Source organism: Triticum urartu, chromosome 3, assembly GCF_003073215.2.
Source record: "Triticum urartu cultivar G1812 chromosome 3, Tu2.1, whole genome shotgun sequence".
NCBI classification, from domain to species: Eukaryota; Viridiplantae; Streptophyta; class Magnoliopsida; order Poales; family Poaceae; genus Triticum; species Triticum urartu.
The window spans coordinates 12493026-12500091 of NC_053024.1; positions in this window are offsets into that span (position 1 = coordinate 12493026).

Sequence of the window (7066 nt, forward strand, 5' to 3'; positions counted from 1 at the left end):
GATCCAGGCCGCCATGATAGACGCGAGGCGGGCGCCGCGGGTATAAATTCCAAACCCTTCCACCCCCTCGATCTCGATTCCGCCCTATCTCATCTCTGGGCGGCGCCAAAAAACCCTAGATCCAGTATCCCTCCGTCTTTCCACTGGTGGCGCGGAAAGGTTGGCGGTGACGAAAGGTCGTTCGCGGAGGTCGTGGCCTCTCCGGCGCGGGCCTCTCCGATGGCTAGTGGCGGGGGGCGCGGCTACCGGGGCGACAAGCGCGACGGCGGTGGATTCGGGCGGGCGGATCGGGAGCTGGGCGTTTTGACCGTGGGCGCAAGTTCTCCTGGCGGAGGAATGATGGAGAGGCTGACCACGCCTCCTCCAACACCGTTCATTCTTCGGGCGATGCTGATTGATGGGAAGCGGCTGCGGCTGGCCGCCAAGATTCCAGATCCGGTGGGGTTTGGGTGGAGAAGCCCAAGGCCACGTCTGGATCTGGTGGAGGGGACAACACCGACAAGCATCTTGGGGAGATGCCACAACGCCGCATGCTGGGCAATCAAAATACTCAGGTGAACCCGCCCATGATTCCTAAAGCTTGTCTGATTTGCAAGTCTCCTGAGGATATCCCTGCTAGATGCCCGCAAGCCTTTTGTGAGAGATGCAGTAAATTAGGCCATCTTGCTTCTGTCTGTGTTGAGTTTCTCCCTTGGGATTGCATTGCGCCGATGTGTGCCTTCTCTGCCAAGGGGCAAGGGTTCTATTACATACATGATTCGTGTACTGCTAGGAAAATGAAAGAGCGTGAAACTAGTGTGGTGATCACCATTGTGGAGGGGCACACATCTACTAAGGATATGGAATTTGACTTGTCTTAATACATTGCTACTGGTTGGAGATGTACTACTAGAGCTATTGGACCTGGTGTCTTTATTGTTAGATTTCCTAATCATCGGGATGTTTCCAAAGCTTGCTATACTGGTAGAATGACCTTGAAATCCACGGGTACTATGGTGAAAATTGATCCCTGGACCTTGGCTCTTGGAGCCAAAGGGGTTATGGAGAAAGCCTGGATTAAAGTCAGCAACGTCCCCTTGGAGAAAAGGAATGAAAGGAACTTGGCATTCGTCTCCCCTCTGGTTGGTGTCCCCTTGGAAATTGATGGGGCTACGCTTCATCGCCCTGAATATGTGCGTGTGAAAATTGGTTGCAGGAATGTGGATGAAATCCCACCTGTCGCTGAGGTAGTGTTGGGAGACCACTTATATGATTTCTATTACGAGCTGGATCAGGTGCTGGTCAGGGACCCAGATCGTGGGAAAACAACTATGACTGTTCCTCTTGAGCCTGGAAATCATACGTTTAAGAAGATGAAAATGCAAGCTTCCATTGGAGAAAATGAGGTGGGATCTTCGTCCAATGCTGTTGGTACAGTCATTGGCTCTCAGTGTAAGGGTCAGGGAATACAACAAGACTCTCCTGAATATGAGGGCTCGGACGAGTCTCTTGATAACACCCTCCTGATCGACACTCTAGCCATGGAACACGACGAGGCAAAAAAAAGAAAGAAAAAAGTGATCTAACCGTTGGCAAAGAGGCCTTTTATGGAACTGTAAGTAATTTCCCCTTGGTAAATTCGATAAAGTCTCCTGAAAGTTGTGCAGATTTGTGCAGTACGAATAAATCATATGCTGACACGGTTAAATGTGGTGCCCCTATGAAACCCCTGCAGGAGAGCGGAGTCTTTGAGGGGAAGGGGCTGAGCAAATATATAGTCCAGTCCCCTGATTCGTCGATGGAGAACGAGAATGAGGTGATTCCCACCCCACCCCTTGTTACGGAAGAAAATCTACGCTTCAGTTTGCGCAACGCCCATACTAACCTGATGCGAATTGATGAAAAGGCAGCAGCGGTGGCCAAGAAGCGCAATCTGGAAGGTAATAACAGCACTAGCAATACCTTTGATGTTCTTTCTGATCCAGAATTAATTTTACGGGCTGTTAAAATGGGCGTTGATATTCCTGACACAGACTTTGCGAGTATAGACATCCTTCGTGAAATGGAAAAATCTCGAGTTAATGGTTTGAACAATAACGATGAAAATGTACAGGATGATAACAAGAACAATAATATTTTCTTAATCAATGCCAAAGGGGATAAAACTCCTTTAAGTTTGGAATGGGGGGACGAGGGGAATCCTGACTCTGATACAAATGAGTTTACTTTGGTGAGATCCAGGAAGAAAAAAGTTAGGAGACCTGTGGTGAATGTTAATAGACCGATCACTAGAAGTCAGAAAAGTAGGGATATACCCTTGGCCAAAGCGGGTAACCTTGTCCAGCCTCCTAACAAGGTTACCAGAGGGAGAAAAAATACTATGGTTGTTAAATGAGTGGGATATTCTGGAATTGTAGGGGGGCAGGAAAAAAAGGGATGTCCACCTGCCTCTCAGATCTCATCAAGGACTATTCCCTTGACTTCCTGGCGTTACAAGAAATGATAAAAAAGAATTTCCATAAAAGTTACTTTAGAAAGATTGACCCCTATGATCTGTTTGATTGGTGCTGGGTTCCCTCGATAGGCAAATCCGGTGATATCCTTTGCGGTGTTAAAAAAGAAAAATATGAAGTTGTCTCCTGGGAAGTGGGTAAGTTTATATTACAAGCCACTATGCACGATGTAGAGAGAGATGTTATCTGGGCACTTGTGGTTGTTTATGGAGCAGCCCAGGATGAATTTAAGGAGGAATTCCTTGTTGAAATGGCCTCCTTCTGTTCTCATATTGATATCCCATATATAATAGGTGGTGATTTCAATATCTTGAGAGGGGGAGATGACAAGAACAAAAAGAGACATAATCTCTATATTGATAAATTCAATTCGGTGATCAATGCGTTTAGCCTTAGAGAGATTCACTTATCTGGGGGCAAATTCACATGGTCAAATCACCAGGCTCATCCTACTCTGGAGAAACTGGACAGGGTTCTTATGAGCTATTCTTGGGAAGATTTATTCCCCTTGGTCTCAGTTCGGAAACTAGTTAGAGACATTTCTGATCACAATCCCCTACTTCTCTCCCTGAAATATGGTAGACCAGAACCCCCTAGGAAGAAAGAATTTCGCTTTGATCTTAGTTGGCTGAGCAATGAGTTGTTTTTGCCTAAGGCCAGAGAAATCTGGGAGCAGCCTGTTAAATCGAATGACCCCATTGACATCCTCAATATCAAGCTGAAAAGGTTCAAAAATTATTTTAAAGGATGGGGGTCCCATGTTTTTGGTCACGAGAGGAAAAGGAAGAAAGAGATTCGTCTTGATCTTGAGGAGATCGAAAAATTAGAGGAAGATGGGATTATTGATGCAGAAATTTGTTGTCGTAGATCTTCGCTCTTGGCTAAGCTCAATGTCATTCTGACGAATGACGAGCTGTTTAGACTCCAGCAGTCTAGAGAGAGATGGCTTTTGAAAGGTGACCAAAACAACGCGTACTATCATCGCATTGCAAATGGTAGAAAACATAAGAATATTGTCCAATCCTTCACTGATGGGGATAATGTGATCGAGGGAACACAAAATTTACTTGATCATGCTACCTCATATTATAAGGAGTTGTTTGGTGCCGCTCCAGGCAATCTTTTCCACCTTTCTCCTGATACCTGGGGGGAGCATGAGAAGCTAAATGATCAAGATAATAAATGTTTGACCCGTCCCTTCTCTGAGGAAGAGGCCAGGATAGCCCTTTTTGGTATGGAGAGCAATAGAGCTCCTGGCCGGATAACATACCAGCTGAGTTTTATAAAGCTTGCTGGGATTTTGTTAAGCTAGATATCATGAGCATCTTTGAGGCCTTCCATAATGGAACTTTGGATGTTGCCCGGCTGAATTATTGTGTAATTACACTGATTCCTAAAATGAAAGGGGCTAAGAAAATACAACAATTCCGCCCCATCTGTCTGCTTCGCTGCCCATATAAACTAATTACAAAGGTGTTGGATAACCGGGTAGCTATCTATGCGGATAAATTGATCACCGCCACCGAAATGCCTTCATTAAGAACAGAAACATCATGGATGGGATTCTGTCTTTGCATGAGGTGCTACATCATACTCACAGCAAAAGAAAAATTGGAGTGGTCTTAAAGCTTGATTTCGAAAAAGCTTATGACAAAATCAACTGGGATTTCCTTCTGGAATGTCATAGGATGAGGGGTTTTAATGATAAATGGTGCGGATGGATTAAAAATATTCTGAATAATGGTACGGTGAGCATTAAACTGAATAATGAAACTGGACCTTACTTTGTGAGCCGCAAAGGGGTTCGCCAGGGCGACCCCCACTCACCTTTTCTGTTTAATCTAGCGGTTGAGTGTCTCTCGAAGATGATTTTCAATGCTCAAAAAGAGAAATTGATTACTGGCTTGGCCCCTAACCTTATTGAGGGGGGTGTGGCCGTATTACAATACGCAGATGACACAGTGTTATGTTTTGAACATGACACCTCTGCGGCAATAAACCTCAAACTGCTCCTTTATATGTTTGAGCTTATGTCCGGTTTGAAAATTAACTATCTCAAAAGTGAAATCCTGTGTGTGGGGGGTGACAACAGTATCCTTTCTTACTATGCGGATCTTTTTAATTACCAAATTGGTCGCTTTCCTATGCGTTACCTGGGAGTGCCAGTTAGTTTCTCCGCTCTTAGATGCCTTGAGTGGATCTTTGTTGATGATAAGTTTGGCAAATGCTGTGAAGCCTAGATAGGCAATGCTGCTTCATCAGGTGGCAGACTTACGCTGCTAAATTCCTCCTTGTCTAGTATAGTCTTTTACTATATGGCCATGTTCCTTCTCCCTAAAACCTTCATTGGAAAACTGGACAAGAGAAGACGTCAGTTCTTCTGGCAAAGTTGGGAGGGACGAAAAATATATCACCTGGTCCGTTGGAACAGAGTGTGCCGATCCAAAGACAAGGGCGGTTTGGGTGTGAAGGACTTACGTAAAGAAAATATCAGCCTCCTAGTGAAACGGTGGTGGAAACTGGATACTCAAAAGGGGCTTTGGTAAGATATCGTTAAGGCAAAATACTTGAAAAGGGATACGGTTGCTAAGGTGAAAAGCAAGTTCAATGACTCTCCCATCTGGAAAGATATTATGGAAGTAAAAAAATATTACATGCGGGGGAGAATAGTTCAGATTAACTCGGGGGATGTAGCTCATGTCTAGGAGGACTCTTTGAATGGAATGCCTCCTATGCGTGTTCAATATCCACAGCTGTTTAGCATCTGTAATTTGCCTAAGATTGTGGTTGACAAGCTGGGAGGAGTGGAGGCCGGTGATATGTTTCGCTAGAGACTAAACCCCCCTCTCGAAAAAATGTGGAATGAGATGCGCATGACTGTGCTGAATACTATCTCCTCGACTGAGCCAGATCAGATTGGCTGGGCTCCTGGGCCTAAACATCGCTTCACTACTAAATCCATGTACAAGTTGCTTGAAAGAACCTTGTAGGGTGTGACTACCGGTGGATTTGGAAAGCCAAAATCCCCCTTAAGAACAAAATCTTTATGTGGCAATTGTTTCAGGACGCGGTCCTGACGAGAGATGTTATGAAACGTCGAAAATGGCCTGGTAATGCTAAGTGTTCGTTTTGTGCTGCCCGTGAGACGACGCAACATCTTTTCTTCCTTTGCCCAGTTGCCAGGGTGATCTGGAGATCGGTGGGAGCAGTCCTGGGCACTGACTTATGTCCCAATAACATTTGGCAATATTACACGTGGTGCTATATCTATCTTCCTGATGGTGCCAAATTTTATACCTTCGGTCTTGCTGCCATCTGCTGGGCAATATGGAACTATAGAAACAGAGCAACCTTCGAGTTTAAGCTTCCTAAAACTCCTTTTGAGATTGTGTTTTCTGCCTGTGTCTTCATCACCTACTGGGTAGGTCTTTTGAAGGGAGAAGACAGTGAGGCGATGGAGCGTGGGTCGCAGATGGTGAGGAGTAGCACAAGCAACATGATGATGATCTGCGCCGCTGCAATAGAAGATTCGGCGACAACTTGATGGATCGCGTCCTCAATCTTCATCTTCTCCCACCCTAGTCTAGGAGGACAAGGTTGCGTTTTATATTCGCTCCTGCGCGAGGATGTGGCCTGATGGGTCGTGTATTTTGCATAATATGTTGCCAGTTTGCGTTGATTGTTGAGAACTGTAGGTGTCGTCGGGTTTTCGCCCCACAGCAGGTGTCGCGTAGGCGAGTTTCTGTGGTGGGTTTCCCGACGATGCGCTGACCTCGCTTTCCCCTTTCCCGTCTCTTTTCTAATGTTCTAAGACTGCTGTATTTCCGTTATTTCGGTTAATGGAAAGGGGTAATGCCCGGTTCAAAAAAAATTAAGAAAAATTGAGTCCGTTGTTGACTACTCCCTCCGTTCCGAATTACTTGTCTTGGATTTGTATAGATACGGAGGTATCTAGCACTAAAATACAAATCCAAGACAAGTAATTCGGAACGGAGGGAGTAGTTGGTATGTGATCAACTTCAACTTGTTACTCTTAATGTGTCTGTCTGTTTCTGTCTTCATTTCTGATACTGCTGCAGCATGCTATTACTTCTACTACTATACATGTCATGCTCTATCTGTCAAAGAATATAGAGCATGAACTGAATCACGCGTGACTTCTTTGCTTACTTCATCAAGCGTGTTAGACTGTATAGTCTCCGTATTTACACGTGTATATTGTAATGTTGTATACCAGCTCATTATATATATGTGATAGGCCACCCTTAAAGGGTTGTGCGGGTTCCCCCAAACCTATTGTCTTACATGGTATCACGCTAGGTTACGTTCGCTTCCGCTAAACCATAAACTCCCGACACCATCGACGCCGCCATCACCGCCGCCGCCCCGATCGCGCCCTCGCCCCGATCACGTCACCACCATGGCGACTACCTCCGCCTCCGGTTCCACCACTGCGGGGTTCCTGCCGGCCTCCCTCGCGGCGCTCTTGTCCCGCCCGCTGGATGCGTCTGCCATGCAATCTCTGATCGGAACACAGAGCGTCGGCTCCTTCTTCTCGACACCACCGGCTGCAT